This window comes from Leptidea sinapis, chromosome 28 (genome assembly GCF_905404315.1).
Source record: "Leptidea sinapis chromosome 28, ilLepSina1.1, whole genome shotgun sequence".
Lineage (NCBI taxonomy): Eukaryota > Metazoa > Arthropoda > Insecta > Lepidoptera > Pieridae > Leptidea > Leptidea sinapis.
In genome coordinates, this window is record NC_066292.1 from 8759786 (window position 1) to 8780165 (window position 20380).

A 20380-nucleotide genomic window follows, 5' to 3' on the forward strand; every position below is an offset into this window, starting at 1 on the left:
ATAATGTTGCATGTAATCATGTTAATAGCCTGGGGTAACTTAATCATGCGCTGAGCCAACAGCGAAACACGTGTCGAGACGATTTTGTGAATATAAGAGGAATTAATATAATAATTTGTAAAAAAAAATATAAGACTTGATAATTTGTGGTGGGTAACATATATTATTATAGGGTACGAATAATATATCCTTTACCATACATCAATAAACATCGGAGTAGCTCCTTAACATATTTGCTGTACTTAATGCTATCACAATAAATCAGTTCTCTTTATCAATCTAGATTAATAATTGGTCTCCGCTGCGCTCCAATTAGATACCGCACTAATTAAGAAGAAGAATTAGATGCTTGTGTGCATGGCATCTTGACACTCAATGGCATCTTTCAAATTTAGTAACATACGCTTCGTGATATTTTACATCGAAATTAATGAAATACAAAATAATTACTGGTGATACGTGATCCCAGTGTCTTCCCTATTACTTGTCTTATTATTTTTACAAAGTTTTACTATACTTACGAAATTTTATTTAAAAAAAGAGAAGTCCGTTGCCAGTTTCACTATTTAACTAACTCATTTCCACTTACAATAAAAAAACTATTTAGAATAAAAATATATGAATTTGAATGAACAAAACAATTCTAGACTAATACTTAGTATAACTTAGTCTGTTTAATGAATGCAACTAATAAACATTAACATCAAATTAAGTTACCTTCGTGTTTTTACTTATTATCGAGTAGGTACTTTCTATTAAGTCCTCCAATAATATGCTGCACCAATTCCAATAACACTTACCTTATATGATGATGTGGTTTATATCTGTAAATGAACAAAAATCAATTAAAATCAACAATTTTTGTTTATAACGCTTTCACATTGAGTTTGGGAAAAATTTCACAGATACTTGAAAAAAAAAAGATTTTAAAGTAATCTTAAATAAGCACTAATTAATTAACTTAAATTAAATTTAACCTTAGTGATGATCTTATGTAACTTATCTTAAAATAAGGACTACCTAACGGTTAAGGATATTTTAAAGTTATTGACAATAATTGCTTTTGGACTTTTCAATTCTGTTGACATTTTAATCATTAAATATTATTTTATGCTTTGTTTGTATAAAGTCTCTGTATAACTTGACATTTTAATCCGTACTTGTTTCCTTTGATTTGAGGATTGGTCTCCTCTGCACTATAACTAGATACCGCACTACCTAAGAACAATAGCTTCTTTATTGCGGAAACTTTTAGATGCTTGTGTGCGTGGCATCTTGTCAATGGCATTTATCAAACTTTGTACTTCTTACATACGCTTAACATACGCTTCGTATTTCTTACATTAAAATTAATAAAATACATAATAATTACTGATGATATGTGAGTCTTTCTTATTTCTTGTATTATTATTTTTACAAAGTTTTACTACGCAAACTGGCATTTTTGTTTCAATTATTCACAAAGTTTAACAGAATATGTGGCACGTCAACGTCACACATGATTCGAGACTGGCTCGAGTAGGCCCATTAGGTCGTAGTAAAAGTTGCCGCACTCTATATTTACCAATATTTTCTAAGCTCGTTTATTTTTTTGTTTAATTTAATTTAATTTATTTTTAATTTAATCACCGCTGTTCGACAACACTTCCCTCAAAGCCTCGCGTAGTATCGGAATACTGGGTCTCGAAATCTCGATCGATTGCCAATTTCGTGGTCATCTGGAAGGCAAAGCCAAATTGGCTTCAAAGAAACTGGGCGTCATTAATAGAGCACGGCAATACTTCAAGCCGGCCCACATACTAGCGCTCTACAAAGCGCAGGTCCGGCCACACATGGAGTATTGCTGTCATCTCTGGTCTGGCGCACCCCAGTATCAGCTCGATCCATTTGACCGCGTGCAACGCAGAGCAGCTTGAATTGTCGGGGACCCAGTGCTCTGTGAACGGCTGGATCACTTGGCGTTGCGTAGAGACGTCGCTTCATTGTGTGTCTTCTACCGCATTTATTACGGGGAGTGTTCCGAAGAGCTGTTTAACCTGATTCCTGTCGCCGAATTCCACCTTCGCACGACACGCGACAAGTTAGGATATCATCCTCACCATCTGGATGTGTGGCGGTCCTCCACAGTGCGGTTTTCAAGGAGCTTTCTTCCACGTACTACAAAGCTGTGGAATGAGCTTCCTTGTGTGGTGTTTCAGGGACGATACGACATGGGTACCTTCAAAAAAAGCGCGTACACCTTCCTTAAAGGCCGGCAACGCTCCTGTGATTCCTCTGGTGTTGCAAGAGATTGTGGGCGGCGGTGATCACTTAAAAACAGGTGACCCGTACGCTCGTTTGTCCTCCTATTCCATAAAAAAAATGAAATATTCTCATCAGACATTATTTCGACCTGCATTTTGTTGAATAAATAAATCATTCAACAATTGAAATCTGAAAGCAGTCGTTCGTCTTACGTAGATACATTAAATAACCCAACCCTTACACAAATGCTGTTAATATATTATATATTGCTTTCAAACGATGAATAAATTGATTGAATTGATGAAGTTTGACCGTGAAAAGATCAGAAAAAAAAATATCGAAGCTAAAGTAACATAAATGTTTAAACAGTTAGGAATGTCACTAATGGAATCTTCCACCTACATAACAGCTGATGGTTGGCGCAGAAAGCATCCTTCGATCGCAGTGAAAGTAGTAGCCGCTCGTATCTGGAGCAGTGTTTAGCGAAAGCCGGGCAGCACCGGGGGGCCGCGCTAGCTTATATCGAGAGCGAGTTTGACCCCCTTACTGTACCGTACTGTATTGAATTGCGATCGTGTAATCAATAAACGCTTAGACAGTTTTAATATCTATGATTAGTCAATAGAGCGTACTTAGCCTTTATTTTTTTTTAATGGAAAAAAGAGACAATACGAGCAGGACGTTCAGTTGATGGTAATTGACGCCCTGCCTATTACAATGCAATACCACTCAGCTACAAAACCCAAAAAATTCTGAGCGGCACAATTGCGCTCGTCTCCTAGAGACATAAGATGTTAAGTCTCATTTGCCCAGTCATTTCACTAGCTATGGCGCCCTTCAGACCGAAACACAGTAATGTTTAGACATTACTGCTTCACGGCAGAAATAGGCGCCGTTGTCGTACCTGTCAAGCCGGCATCCTGTGCAAAGGAGCCTCCCACTGGTGAACTTACGTAAAACTTATCTGAGTGTAAGCTTAGTTGTGGTACCCATAATCTAGCCGGCATCCTGTGCAAAGCAGCACTAGAAAAACCAACTTGTGCTACCATTTTCCACTATTTTACGGTTTTTGGTTATTCAAGTTCGTCGTAAAGGTTTCGTTGAATTTACCGGCAGAAAATTGTTTTCCACCTAAATTCAACGCCAAGTCATTTTTCAACTTGAGAAAAACTTCAATTTTAGTGATCACTTGGCCGAGCGACACGTACACGTGGTCTACGTATACGTTATACGAATTCTACCCTACGATCGCCTTGTTTAGACTTAACTGGTTAGTAAAACACTCCTTTTACGTTTCTACAGATATACTATATATATATATATATATATATATATATATATATATATATATATATAGTATATCTGTAGCTATATACACTTCTATAATAAAGTCCCAGCCACTGTTCAGGCATTATCTATAAATAAATTTAAATGTTTTATAAAAAAATGGCTCTGTCGTAAATCCTATTACTCCACTGCTGAATATCTAAAGGATCGGACAGCCTGGGACTAGATTATGATTTATTTATAGCGATAGAAATGACTGTACAATATTGTATATTTTTATTGAAAAGAGCGCAAAAAAAGAATGCTGGGAGAGTTCCTTGCGCCGCTTCTTCTCTCTCAGAGCACCATTTGTTTCCGAAACGGTAGTAGTATCTAGTAGTTATAAGAAATGACACTAAAGATAATTCTAAAGGAATCAATTTTGAGAAAATGAATGCCTTTTATGCCTTTTATACAGCTGACGTATTGTGCAATATTAGTGGAATGTAGTGTAGTGTAGTGGAGTACTGAGCATTGTTGAAATAGTGTTTTAGTCTATTGAATATAATTTTGAAAATAAATCGAAATCAATTATTTTATTGTTTTTAAATATAATGAAAATTCAAATTTTAATACTAAAAGTTTTCACTTCGATCGGCAGTTTCTATAACTGCCATTTTATTTTATTGAATTAGTAATGAAATATCAATTGTATGTTTTTATGAAACCACGATACTTGTAAAACTTTTTTCACAAAACAACATAATAATATCAGAATAATAATTGAAAGAAACAGAACATTTATTTAATATTGCTTTACTTATGCATAAAATAAAAATATATTGTTATAATTTATAAAACCTCCCGGGAACCAGAGCTTAAATCTGTTGCCTGAAACAATTCGGTATACCTGTCTTGAAAGCAATAGTTGAAATTAAGATTCAACTTCACAATGCAACATGCGATAGATGGACACAAAAGTTTGAGGCGAAGTATATAATAACAGTTTCATTAAAAAAAAACTGTATTTATATATATAAAAATGAATTGCTGTTAGTTAGTCTCGCTAAAACTCGAGAACGGCTGGACCGATGTCAAATTTAGGTCTTGAATTATTTGTGGAAGTCCAGGGAAGGTTTAAAAGGTAAATAAATGGTGAAAAATGCTGCAAATTAAATAAAAACAACAAATTTGTTTTTCCTTTGATGTGTCCATACATAATTTCTATGAGAGAATTTATTGACGCACGGTTTGACAATTTCATTACGACCGCAGGGTGCATATTTTACGAAGTAATTTTTGATGTTATGATAAATTATTGACAAATTCTTATAAAAACATTATTTTATTTATTAAATAGACAGAACAACGTCTGTCGGGTCAGCTAGTATTATATAAAAATAATAATAATGCTTTATTTGAATCCTTTTGGTTAAAGCCTCCTAAAATTGCATTCAGTTTTATTTATTGCAGTCTCTGTTTTTAACTTTGCACTGCCACCGCCGCTATTTCATCTGCCCCTCTTCCACCAGGCTTTCTTCTTCTTCTCTTTCTGATGCCTCAAGGTCTAAGGTTAAGAAACTATACAACTTATTTACTTATTTTTATTTTATAAGTAACTAGCTGCCCAGACACGTTGTTCTGTAGATAGTAAAAAAAATACTGTTTTATAGGAATTTTCCAATATTATTTCAAAACATCAAGAATTATTTCGTCATTAATGCTCCCTGTTGTTATAATAAAATAGTTTCACAGTGGAACTGTCAAACCGTGCGTCACTAAATTCTCTCATAGAGAATATGTCCATACAAAACAAATATTGAAATTAAAAAAAATTATGGGTCCCAAATCGAAATAAAAACTATACTATCTCTCAAGTTGGATCAAACTACACTCCATGAAGTAATCCCCATTAAAATCCGTTCATTAGTTTAGTGAGTCTATCGAGGACAAACAACGTGTCACATAATTTATATATTTTAAGATTTAATAAAAGTCGTAAGTATCAATTAAAAAACAAAGTGTTAATTTACCAACATTTAAAATATTTAAAAATAATCTCACTTATTTCCCACTTTCCACCAGTTAAGGTACAGTTACCCCGACACCATACCGCAAGCGCTGACACAATCTGGTAAATACATCACGGAATTCTGTGCCGAATCACATTGCGAAATGGCTGCTAATTGCATAACAGGTTGTAATTATGTGCGGGAAATCTGAGGATGCTAACGATTAAGAATTACATTATGACATATGACCTTTATTTCTTGTTTACTTTAAGAGCTAGAATGTAAAGACCGTTAATTTATTATACCTAATAATAAGATACGTAACTTCATAATAAATATTTAAAATTATTTAATAACATGAATTTATATTACTTGTACAGTTCTTTTATAATCTTCTTCGCGGACAAAGATAAAAGCTGAATATAGCTTAGATCAATTTTATACGTCTAGATAGACTATGACAGCTGTGAAAATGTCAAAAACATTTCAGTTTAGAACTAACCTCTATATTGAGCAATTCACGCACACTTACACAAAGTGTCATATATTTTTTTTTTGTTTATGAAAAAAGAGACGAGACGAGCATGACGTTCAGCTGATGGAAATTGATACGCCCTGCCCATTACAATGTTGTGCCGCTCAGGATTCTTGAAAAACCCAAAAACTCTGAGCGGCACAACAATTGCGCTCGTCACCTTGAGACATAAGATGTTAAGTCTCATTTGCCCAGTAATTTCACTAGCTACGGCGCCCTTCAGACCGAAACACAGTTATGTTTACACATTACTGCTTCACGGCAGAAATAGGCGCCGTTGTGGTACCCATAACCTAGCCGGCATCCTGTGCAAAGGAGCCTCCCACTGGTCCTAAATCGCGAGTGTAAGTTACCTCTTGTCACGCACACTAAACTAATATTCCTGGCTTGTTTTTAATCGGTTGTCTAACAGCACGAGACTCTATCTAGACGTATAAATTATCTAAGGAATAAAGATAGGATTTGTATCATTTAGTATGACAATGACTTTTGAATGAAATTCAAAAAAATGTGTATAAGTAAGCTATAGTAAGTAGAGTTATTTTCCCTACTAATATTATAAATGTGAATGAACTTTTGTTTGTTTCGCTTTCACGCCTAGACCACTAAACCGATTTTGATGAAATTTAGTACCGAGCTAGACAAGAGCTTGGAAAAAGACATAGGCTGACTTTTATCGCGTTTAAAAACCTTGGCGGGGTTGAAATAGGGGGTGAAAATTTATCATTATCAAACATAATATGAAGAACTATGAAAATTTGTATTTAGGAACTTGATAAGAAATAAATAAATATTTGTTCTAGCTTTTTTAAAGTTTAGACTTATGTGGGGATGAAAAAGGGGGGTGAAAGTTCTATAGTTTGTAACTTATAAAAATGTATGAACCACAGCAGTTTGTTGTGTTTTAAATGCAGAGTGAGTATATTAAATAAAATACTGCCCAGAGAAACTATTCCACGCTTACAAAGTCGCGGTTATAAGCTAATATGTAATAATTAAGTAATGAGTGTAAGTATAATAATTAGGAACGTTTGTTAGAAAATTTGTAATTTTCAAATTAAGATGTACAAAATTTTATGATGTAAACATTTTATTTATATAATATATAATTAGCAGTTCGTCAATAAGGAATAACACTATGAAGCTTTGCCAGATTATAATAACTTTTCTTTATTAATACGGGCTTACTCCCAATTTATCGATGTGGGTACCCACTAGTTTCGGACCATTCGGAGGTCCTTCATCAGGGTGAGTGTAGTGGGTTCGCGATAACGTCCCGTCTCTTACTGCGGACTTGTGCTCGTAGTGCGCGGCTGGACAGGGCGGTATGATGTCGTACGGTATCACTGACACTGTGTCACTATTGGTGTCCACGAGTGTACAAAATGTACTCACAATGTCCACTACCTACGTGGTGATACATCTCGAGTAATCGTGAGTAAAGCCGTATTAAAAAATAACTTAAAAATGTCTCACTAAAGTTTTAATAATATAATAACTACTAGCTGACCCAGCAAACGTTGAATTGCCGATATTAAAATCGGGATACAAAAGTAACTGTTGATCGTAGATGGGTGAAAATTTGAAGTTGTATGTATTTTTTAATGCTGACTCATAATCTAACAAATTTAAAATAAAAAGTCAAAAAACTTAAAAAAAATTTCGTGTGGACATTTAGGGGGATGAAAAATATATGTTGTCCGATTCTCAGACCGTTTCGGAGCAGTTCAATGTTTAATACCATGACACAAGAATTTTGTATATTAGATATTATCAAAAGTAATTCACAACATAAACGTTGTTAACAATATCTTCAGTTAATAAATAAAATTGGATTTCTAAAAGCAACGAAAGTCCGATAAGCAAAACACAATTTGTTAAATTATAGCTTTGCATAAAAGCTATTAACTTAGTGAAATTGGTGTGGTTATCTTAGACTCTATCAATGGTGTCTTCACACAAACAATGGACGGCGGCGGTTGTTTTTATATGAGATTAATAAATGCTTATGTTGAATGAGATAATTTATCACATTTTAATTGAGTATTAGTTCTGGTAGGTCGTATAACAGTTTCATTCAGTTAATAAAGTGACCCATTATATATTTATAATATAACAGTGAATCATGTGTGAGTTTAATATAAGTACTTATTTTGAAGTAATTAATGGAAAAATATTAATTGTCATGCAATGTATCGTATTGAATTTTTTATAAAATAAGGGACGAGACGAGCAGGACGTTCAGTTGATGGTAATTGATACACCCTGCCCATTACAATGCAGGGCCGCTCAGGATTTTTGAGCGGCCCTACAATTGCGCTCGTCACCTTAAGACATAAGATGTTAAGTCTCATTTGCCCAGTAATTTCACTAGTTACGGCGCCCTTCATAACGAAACATGATAATGCTTACACATTACTGCTTCACGGTAGAAATAGGCGATTTGTGGTACCCATAATTTAGCCGGCAATCTGTGCAATGGAGCCTCCCACTGTTTGGGGCATTATTCTCGTATTTATTTATATTTAAATATTTTACCAAATATGCTATTTATTATAATATTATTATATGTAAATATATATAAATAAGCATGAGTGGCTCTTTTGATGAACGCGTACTGATTGAGTTAGTGAAAATCATTCCAATGTGCAATCAAATTAAAATATTATTTCAAAATCACTTATTGATCGTCAAAATCTATCACGCATTTGCAAAGGTATCTCAGTCCTGAGAAAAGCGACCGCAATTTATTTATACATAATGGGTTTTGTTCAAAATGAACGGGGATGCTTTTGTAAAAACTTCAACAGGCTTATTAACTTGACTTAGCTGAATACAAGGCATAATAAGCTGAGGCAAATGTTTTGAGTTTTCTTGAGTGTTTATTTCTGGCACAAGACTCAGTTCAGTCTCGTGCCAGAGTTTCTCCCGTGGATGCCACGTGTAGAGGCAAACACGTGTCGAATTGTTTGAAGACAAATATTGTCGGAATTAACACTCAGGAAACCTCAAAACATTAGGATAATAATACAAATATAATAACCGGTCCAGACCCTAAAACAATGTATTAAGTTTAAAATAAAAATTATCATCAACTTCACCTCCTACATCCAAATGATAAACCAATACTAGTTATGTGGACTTTGTGTTTGCTAGATTAAATTATGCTGTATAAAATATCTTAGAAACCATTCCTTGTTAAATATAATGTATGGTAAGTGGTGACATGTGCAACTAGAACCTAGCCATTACGATATCGATACATCATTTCTATCTTGAAACACGTCACGCACTTCTGTGTGAAAGGTCCCTAATCCGCTACTATTGTTTTAAACCGGTATCGAACCAGTTGCAGCGTGATGATAAAGACCTTGCTGTCAATCGCCTCAGATATCATTTTTTAATTGGATGTGCTAACTTCTTGTGAAAACTTTTTACCGTTTTGTTTCTTGGATGTATATGTAATTGGGTGTACTGTGGCCATAGACTAAAATAGTCATAGACGGACTATGGTGGATCATAGAAACTATAATATATTAATGGATGATTAATGACACATTAATGTTGTAAGTTTTAATTAGTTACGTGAATAGATGACTTAACTGTCTTTTTGAATATTCATTTCATTTTATGAGATTACGAGGACAAACGAGTCACATGACAATAATTGTGGTATGGGATCATCGACAAAAATACTCTGCAGCAATACTAGGGGTATTGCAAAAGCATTGCCAATTTTATATTTTTTTTTTGAAATGAAATTTCTTAATCGACGTAATGCCGTCACGATTTTCAGTTACGCGCCATCTTGTTTTTTTCTTATGACTATATTGTGACATAAACATGACATACATAATCATTTATATAAGTCTGAAAATAATAAAATAAAAAAACATCTTTGTATGCATGTCTATAATAATAAAATTTAATAATATAATTTTAATTTAATTTAATATGGATTATTTTTTCTTAAGCCTTATCTACCCAATTTCTGTGAAGTTGTAGATAGTAGAAAATTCTATGTTATTAAGAAGTTTCACTTGTCATCTGAGTACTCTGAATTTATATGCATACCACACTCTGTCTGTCTACAAGTCTGGACAAGTGCAACGCAGATAGCGAGAATGATAGTTTCGAAAAAAAGAAATAAAGAAAACAGAACCCGCTTGGTGTTCATCTCATCTAAGATGGTAATTAAAATTCTCGCATTTGCATAACTCTATTCTCTTTGCTCAGACTTATAATTATACGTTGTGAATTCAAATTGAAGACTTGGAGTTATGGTCTGGTGTTTATACACCGTGGAAATTGAAACTTGGGTGTTCGAATATTATCGCTGTGGAGAATATTGTTGAACCAACGTGAAGGGCGCCGTATAAATATTCAAAGACGATATTGTATAGTTTTTGAATAAAGAATATTGAGTTTTTTTTTGCTTCAAGCACTTGGAAAATTGATATCTGAGCATAAAACCTTTCAGTTGTACTTAAGGGTAAGATTTCATTCTTAAAATAAACCTTAAAACTTCATAAATATTTGATATGCCCTTTAACCAAACGGCATAAGCGCAAATTGAATCTTGCGAAAGTAATCCTAGGAAATACTTGAAATAATATTAGTTTTCACTAATTCGCCAATTTTCAAATTTCATGCTTATTTGTAGGGTTCTTTCATACAAGAGGGGGAAACAGGCGAGTGGCTCATATGATGAGGTGCTGAACTATGAAATGGGAGTATGGCATGAATTTGTAAGTGTCTTAATCGTTTCGGTTCAGCAAATCAGTAGCAGGTCGTACATAAATCAATCATAAATCAGAAATGAGGAGGATCCATAGGACAACCAAGACACCGGACAAAGCTCGGGTGACTGCGAAGTTGAAGTGGCAGTGAAAAGGGGTGCACTTAGGGACAGATATATTGGTTTTTATGGTAAAAATATTTATATACTTAAGCTACTAAATTTATCTATGACACGTTAAGTAACGTTAATTAATTGTTCCACTTGTGAGTACGCGGATCTCTACTATTAATTGGTTAAAATTGTTATTCGGATCGGCCCTGTAATGGTTATAGACGAATGGCTAATGGTAACTGAGACCGGTCCGATCAACGGTTAAACACGTACTGCCTAACTAAAGGCAACACATGGTTATAAAAAAATAATTTTATCTACTAAGCAATATTTGCAATATAATGCTGTTCCATGGATTCACTTCGAACAGGAATCGCAGGACCGATCGACGTCGACCGATCTTTGGGGATGCCTTTGTTCAGCATTCAGCACGTCTTTTGGCTAAATTGATGATAATGATGTCATGGTGAAAGACTATAAGCTACCAGTGAGAACAAAGTTTTAAGTCCTAAAGACGCGTGCATTACAAGATACTCGAGTGAAGTAACTAACAATATGCAAATTGACATTGTAACGCGGTATGCTACGAATGTTGAATCTTTGTTGTTATCGCCTTTTATGGAGATTACCAAATATGTAGCGTCCTCGTGCTTCTTCTCCATAAAATATTTGTTTACAACAACTTTATAATATCTTTTTGCTAACATGATGAGTATGGGACTCTATTGATGGTGAGTAATCTTTACCGTGCGATCATACCAGGCCACTCAGAAAGTTTTGCGAAAAAACCTTTTTGTGTGTGAAGCCCGGGATATTTGTAATTATTTTAAAATTTATTATTTACGAGAACCAAAGTCACCGATATAGCCTAAATGATTGTGAAACTGAAGTGGCAAGGCTTATAGTTCGACGGATACTGGTCCTGAGGTCCGTTGTCCGTCGTCCGGCCGTTGGGGCAGTATAGTCCTCGAATGGCGACCACGTACCGGAAGACGCAGTGTTGGTAGGCCCCCACAAGATGAACCTATTGGATGAGGGCAGCGCAGGACCGTTGGGGGAGGCCTTTGTCCAGCAGTGGACGTCTTCCAGCTGATGATGATGATAATAATATTATTTACGAGTAAAAATAATATTATTCGAATTTCAAATATCCGTAAATATTTTTTATAATACTATAATACGTTTTCCGTTCCGGAATTTATAATAGCTAGTCCTATCTAGCCCAAGTCTGACACGATTGGACTGGAATTTATTATCAATTTAAGAAGACATAGCCTGCTCTACACTCACTTAAGATATCTCTAGTAGAAGCAGTGACGAAATTCCCCGGAAACAGTGCGTAAGCCCATAGATTTGTGTCCAGACGGATTAAATGCCTGTATTAACGCCAAGGGTAGTCAATTCCATAAATATATTTTTTATTTATTTCTGATACTTCAATAAATAAATAAATAATAATAAAACATGTTTTATCTTAGCCAAGTCGGGCACGGCGGGACCTTTTGTTTTCTCGCAGCAGTTCCGACCATTTTCAACCCCCACGACCGTTGTGGATAAAATTAGAATTGCAAGAAAGCACTAAACAATGTAATTATATTATAATATGTATTACATGTGAGATTCATTGTGTTTTTCCTAAAAAAAACATGGCCAAGGTAATCTATTTATTTAAAACATTAAATATTTTTAATATTGATATGGCCACTATTAGATATATTTATATTTCTTATGTTAGCTAATTACGTAATAACTTAAGAAAGAAGGACCCTTAAGTAGGGACTGAATAAATTGATAGACTTGGATTCCCCAACTTTTTACGGTAAAAGAACTGAGTTGCCAGACTTGTTTTTTTTTTACAACTTATGTTCTTGATGGCATTAAGATTACATTACATCATAAAAATAAATGCATTTTAATTTGTAACAGAACTTATGGCTGGGCTAGTTACTTAACTACGTTTGTTAACCAATCAATCATATCAAAATATACGCAACATATTGAAATCTAACATTAGCAAAATTTCTTGCCTCGCACAGCCACTTAATGGAACCAGCATGCAGCCACAGTATTCCCGAACCAATATTACTTTGGTATATTTTGATATCAAGATTATTTTTGTGTTCTGGAAGAGCTGAGCCTTAAGTAGGCTGATGTCTATGAGCGTCTATACAGGTCCTCACTCTCTTACTGGCATATGAAAAATAACATATAAAAAGCCTTGTATTGAATTAATTTTTTAACTTATGACGACGGATAATTGTTACTGCAATGAATCGAGTTACAAATTATAATAACAACTGTATTAATAAATATTTATACCATAATAAATTCAGCCTAATTACCTGGTTAAGAAAAAAACATACACGCACGGTTCCAGTTACAACATACATTAGTGACCTCCACTCAAGTTTTTTATCGAACCCCGGACCGTCGAGCACGCGCCGTGACGTCATCATCAACACTTCCTCACGCAGACGCATCATCAGCACCTCATCATTAGTCATCAGGCTTTAAGCGGAGGTTGTTGCTGTCACGAAATATATGGTTTTTTACTGCAATTACTATCAGGTATTGTTATTGAAATTATCACATTTATTATTTTAATAGCTTATTCTGATGATTTCCTTCCCATCTATTATATGTTCCCGCGACTTTTGTTGTATGCATTTAATTCTGTTTAAGAAGTGTGTGCCTTCGACAACGCATGCTCGGATAGGTTAAGGCGTGAAAGCGTGAAAGCGTAACAAACAACCTAACATTTGCATTAAATTAAAAATAAAATCATTTGATCCGATCATATCCAACTTTTACAGGCTCACTCGCTGGATTAACCCAGAAGGTACATGTTATGCCCACTACACGGTTAACGGCCGTTTTCACGTAAAAAAACGTATCTCTATCACCGTTTAATGACAAGATATTATCTATCCATAGTTATGACCAATATAGTTATAAATCAAATCAAATTCAGTAGGTCACGAAAATGACACTAATGGCAATGTGTCAAAAAAAATTTTTTCTTATTGAATCTACTGCTACTTCGTAAAGGGTTGAGCTAATGAGAAGAAGTAGCAAGAAACTCATTGCTACTCTTTTATATCAAGATTTACATTTAAGTAGATCGATTTACAAATCATTTCAAAATACAATATAATATGTAAAATGCATCATTTTACAGGTACTCAAACGTCAAATAGTCAATGTCTTACACGAGTAAGTCAAAAAAGTAAATGTAAATTAATACAAAAGTTATTGAGTAGAGTAGCTGCATCATCCACATACACCATAAATAAGTAAAGGTATTCTGTGAGCATATAATCGATTCCACCACAAGCAACGCCCGTTCACGAGCATAACGCATGAGCCAGCCATCGCCTTCCTCAACCATATTTTAGGGAAGGGGACGACCCGTTCCATGTCGCCGCCACAAGCAGTGACATTTAAGCGAGCATGATGAAACCTGTTACGAGAACTCAGCAAACAACAATAAAGTAATCCTAATCTACATATCATGCAATACTCACTAAATACAATAGTATAGTCCAATGATATCTGTCGATACGTAATTGAAATGTAAGTAAGCGTAAAAGGATAGATTTGTCTACATCTAGTAAGATAAACTAAGGATAGATAGGCCATTGAAAACGGCCGTAAGTCAAGTTTAGTTGGGCGATTTATATGATATTATGATCCCAGAAAAATACGTTGTATGTGTGATAAAGGTAACTTAAAAGTAAAATACTTTATCTACACGAGATCTTGAGTTGGCAAGTTGTCTATGGAGTTAATTTAATTGTAAAAGAAACCCGCTCCTTCTGCTCAGGTCTGAGGTATAATAATATATTGTGGACTGAGTGATAGATAGATATTTGTGTTAAAAGTCAAATTCAAATAATGTTTAATTAATTAGGCTCAAACTAAGCACTTTTGAATCGTAATTATATATCTTTTTAAATTGCTGAATCTACCATATGTTCGGAAAAAGTTGAGCTCGTGAGAAGAGCATATGAGAAACTCAACGGCCACACTTTTTAATAATTTCTTAATGTTCAATAAGTGATTTTGTTAAAGTAAGTAAGTAGTAGTAGTCACGGGAGACCTCGTAGAACATTCGTCGACCAAATTGGGGACGTTTTGAGAAAAGGAGAGGTCCGAAGCACGCGCAACCGGCGAGCATGTATGAAAAGAGTACTGAATGTAGAGGAAGCGCGTGAGGTTTGTAAGGATAGAAGCAAATGGCATTCTATTGTCTCTGCCTACCCCGACGGGAACAAGGCGTGAGTGTGTATGTATGTATGTAAGTAAGTAGTTTGTAAGTAATTTTAATTGCTTAAGTTGCATTTTCAGGTTCAAATCGCTACTAGACAAGATCTTGCAGAAGTTACACGAATTGTTAAGTGAAGTAGACCTAGATATACTTTCCAGATTTAGCAGTAAACTGAAAATAATATTAAGTTATAAGTTCTTACAGAAAAAATAACAGTAGTTAATTTAGTTTTAAAGCACAATATAATATCTAAACAAATAAGTAGTTAAAAATATAAATTTTAATTTATTTTTATAATATACAAATTTATGTGTGGAAAGTTTAATGTAGCCATCATAATTTTTTGTATTTTGAAAGTTATCGCTTTAAATCAGTTATTATTGTTGCAAATAATGGTAAATAAATAAATACAATAAAATAAAGAATTTATTTTTTCCAACTTCAAAGATGACGGTTAAAATAGTGGGCTTGGCAATCACGAGTTCCGATTCACCCCACGTTCGTCTGTTGCCAACATAAAAACAAGACAAACCATTGATTGTTTATTGTTCAATACTAATTGTCCGCACATTGAGGCTCACCTCATCAAAACCAACAAAAACCTCACCTTACAGTCTTCATATAAAAACGAGAATAAAAACTTGTTTGCTAATTCATCGCAATCGTTTCCTAAGTCGTGGCGTTACCGCATGTATCGACAATTACATGTAATTACCACACTTCGTACTTTCCGCGTGTAATCATTGCTATGTAACTTGTTACACAGACTACTGACAGCGGATCACTTAAACTTGATTTAAGCCGAGCAAGTGCAATGGCACCACATCGTAGAATCTCAAGTTAAACAACCTTGTAAAAGTCTTCAATCAAGTTTGATCTGAAAAAAATTATAGACCACTTTATTGATTTCGTTTACATCTGCAATTCAAATTCAAATATTTTTATTCAAAATGTGACATTACTTATTGAAAGTCAAAAACTACCACCCATTCCAAACGAATGCCTCAGACCTGAGAAGAATGGGCGCAACAAACTCAGCGGGCTTTTTTTTTCAACAAGAAAATTTGTTTCTTCTTCTTCTTCGCATGCCGATGTTGGAGAGCCAACTAGCGAAGGTTGGCAGTCAGCTTTGTAATTTTAACTTTTTGTCCTTCGCGAGTCGAAATACTTCTGCCGCACTCGCGAGTCCGGTCCACTCTCGGATGTTGCGCAGCCAAGACCTTTTTCTGCGACCTACGCCTCTTCTTCCGGCAACTTTTCCCATCATGATGAGTTGTAGAAGTTCGTACCTCTCGTGCCTAAGCACGTGCCCCAAATATTCTACTTTCCTCATCTTGATTGTTTGCATGAATTCGCGTTTTTGATTGAAGCGGCGCAGAACTTCCACATATGTGACCTTGTGAGTCCAACTAATGAACAACATACGTCTAAATGCCCACATTTCAAAAGCTTCTATACGATTCCTGAGGTCTTCTTTAATAGTCCACGCCTCACAACCGTATAGAAGTATTGGCCAGATGTAACAGCGCAGTTAACGAGTGTGCAAGGAAATCTTAAGACCGCGGTTGCAAAGTACTTTTTTCATTTTGCTAAAGGTGCTTCGAGCCACTTCGATTGAATTCTTATTCCAGTTGTCATTTAACCACATAAAATGAAAACTACTATGCCAAACTATTTTAAATTTTTTGGGACCAAATGGCAAACATTCCTCATCAAACAAAAGAAGAATCACGAAAATCGGATCATAAATCTCAGCGTAATCACATACATAAAAAAACCAATCGAATTGAGAATCTCCTTCTTTTCGAAGTCGGTTAAAAATAGAAATATAGCTTTAAAGCTTTTTCGTAATCCTAATGTAATAATAAAGTTTCAATAACACGCGTTTTAATCCTGTGAAAAGTATCTATTTTATATCTATTTTATTAAAATGTGTAACACTCGCGTTGTAAGATATATTTATTTACCATATTTAAAGCAAATTAAAAATTAGGATAAGCTCAAAAATCACATCAGTAATGCTAAATTGAGTTAATAATTTTAACTTCACCAGAATGTAAATTAAGATGTAAACTAGGAATCCACACTCGGCGCCCAAACTAGGGATCTTCACCTGTTATCAAATACATCTAATGCTAGTCATTCCGTAGCCAAAATATAAAAAATAATGTTGTCTGTATACGTTAAGCTCGATCGAAGATCGAAGTAAAAGATATAATCAAGTTGAGGTTGGCAGGCCCGCCGTTGGACGGTTTTTAGATTATATAATCTTAATCGAATCTAGCGAGGTCAAAAAACACATCACTTAGCGATGGGCTATTAGCGAAGCGATGCTCTGCACCATGACCAAATGTAATGTCTAGGCTTAATAGTTACTTCTCATTCTTTTTCCGAAGCGCTTGAATATGGTTTAATTTAAAAAAAAAGTAATTGTGTGGGGTTTCTGAAATCACGACGAAGTCTTTTTTTATTCTATGGAAAAGGAGGACAAACGAACGTATGGGTCACCTGGTGTTAAGTGATCACCGCCGCCTACATTCTCTTACAACACCAGAGGAATCACAGGAGCGTTGCCGGCCTTAAAGAAGGTGTACACGCTTTATGTCGTATCGTCCCGGAAACACCACACAAGGTAGCTAACTTCACAGCTTTGTAGTTCGTGGAAGAAAGCTCCTTGAAAACCACACTGTGGAGGACCGCCAGACTCATCCAGATGGTGGGTATGATATCCTAATTTGTGCCGTGGCTTGCGAAGGTGGAATTCGGCGGCAGGAATCAGGCTTAAACAGCTCTTCTGAACACTCCCCGTGATAAATGCGGTAGAAGGCACAATTAATGGACATCTCTACGCAACGCCGCACTTGGCGGATCACTATCCAGTTGTTCCCAGAGCACTAGGTCCCCGATAATTCGAGCTGCACGCAGTCAAATGGATCAGGCTGATACTGGGGTGCGCCAGACTAGAGATGACAGCAATACCCATACGTTGGCGGAACTGCGTTTTATAGAGCGCTAGAATGTGGGCCGGCTTGAAGTATTGCCGTGCTCTATTTATGACGCCCAGTTCTTCCTTGTGGAATTCGCAGTCAATTTGGCTTTGCCCTCCAGATGACTGCTGAATTTGCAATCGCTCGAGATTTCGAGACCCAGTATTCCGATACTAGGCGAGGCTTTAAGGGAAGTGTTGTCGAAGAGCGGTAATACGATAAATGGAGTTTTTTAGCCGTAAAGGCGCAAACTTGAGTCTTCTGGAGGTAAAATTGGACAAGGTTCAAGTTCGACCCTCTCAAGAGAGGACTCGATGGAAGACACAAGTCAAACTGTTTTTGACAAAATTACATACAAATGAAATATAATGCTTTACTTATTCATAAATAATAATAAAATATTGTAATAAAACCTTTGCCAGGTGCGGGATTCGAACCCACGGTCCAGCTTGGGATCAGAGCTTCAATGTGGCGTGTTGGACCACTTCGCCTACTTGGAAGCTGAAGTTGAAATGAATGATACGACTATACCTCTACCCGTAATGCGACTTGCATGAACAAAATAATTAGAGGTGATATAATAGTTTCACCTTAAAAATAACTCCCAGTTGTAAAAAACAAAAGTTAAGTGCGAACTCGCACACAAGGCATTGAACCGGTTTTGGATTTAACGGTTAAAATTGTTTTGGATACTATTCTTTCGTTAAAAGTGTAAAAGATATGGGTGTTGTTAGTATATTATATTACCGAAGTACTAATAACCAATATTACCGAACCGATTAAATAATATTTCTATGTACGTAAACATACACAAAGCAGCTTTACTAATAGGCCGCCAACGCTCCTGCGATTCCTCTGATGTTTTGATCTTGATCGCACCTCCTCTTTCATAAATACCAATAAAATCTGTTAATTTTTTGTTTACATAAAGGCATAAATTTTCTCAAAATTGATTCCTTTAGAATTCTTTCTGATGTCATTTCTAACGCTACCACTGCTTCGGAAGTATATAACATTTACCCATAAAGCTATTATGTATCTTATGAAGCCTACTAGAACTAGATACAAGCAATCCCTTATTTCTAGTTTTATAATATTGAAAGTCACTATTTAGAGCAAATAAGTGACGATTATTGTGAACGTGTTCTCTTAATCGCTTTCAGTAACCTTACTACGAATCTTACCCTATTTGGCTTCCCGGTTAGCCTCAGAAAAAGAAACATTGAACACATGTACAAAGTGTAACGCTGATCCGTTGTGTTTTTATAAAAAAAAATTATAATTTTGTGTGCCCTTTTCCGTGTTTTATTTTTTAAAGCATACAAGTTGAACCATAGAGTTCATAATAATCCGTATCGCAGTCCCTTGGGAACTAAATGTAAGGTTATAATGTACCCTATATCTTTTACTCTTAGATAATTTATGTAAAATTAAATAAAACCCTCTAAAGAAGACTTCCCATCAACAAATAACAAAGGCCGGCAACGCTCTTGTAATTCCTCTGGTGTTGCAAGATAATGTGAGCGGCGGTCCTCCTATTCTAAAAAAATAAAAATCTCCAACATCTTCAATAACAAGAAATGAATCAGAAACCCAAGAAATAAATAACTTAACTAAAAAGAAGAAAGATCAGCTCTACATAGTAACTTACAACGTCAGAACTTTATATATACATGCTGGTCGCACATAGCTCAAGAGACACATGGTATTCTTAAGAGGAGGCCTTCACCTTCACTTGAAGAGGGGTTCATGCAAACAAACTTATATATTAGTATCCAGACCTAAACAAATACGTGTAAATAACATCACAAACTTTCTTTTATTTATTTATTTTTTGTTATGTAACTATGTATATATCTTACTTTTTGCATGAAATAAAAGGCTTATTATTATTTAACTAGCTGACCCGGCAAACGTTGTTTTGCCATATAAAGTATAATTCACGCGATAGTTTTATAAGTAATAAAATATTGCCTATATTATAGCCTGTACATCATTTTGTTCTATTGTCAATAGTTTTTGCAGCGCACGCAAAAATAGGTTTTCGATTTTACACCTTGTGTTACAAAATAGCAATTTTATTACGGATCCCTTATTTTGTAAAAAAAAACATAGTCTATAGCCTTCTTCGATAAATGGACTACCCAACACTGAAAGAATCATTCAAATCGGACCAGTAGTACCAGAGATTAGCGCGTTCAAACAAACAAACACTGC

General features: G+C 35.1%; 1 protein-coding gene across 3 annotated transcripts in view; it reads right to left on the reverse strand.

The window, feature by feature from the left end:
• Positions 1 to 20380, reverse strand: part of LOC126972962 (uncharacterized) — a 284567-nt gene that overhangs the window by 230405 nt on the left and 33782 nt on the right. For all 3 annotated transcript variants that reach the window (XR_007731236.1, XM_050820064.1, XM_050820063.1), the window contains exon 2: positions 801 to 824. The gene's annotated coding sequence lies outside the window, so the exon portion shown is untranslated. The remainder of the gene's footprint in view (positions 1 to 800; positions 825 to 20380) is intronic.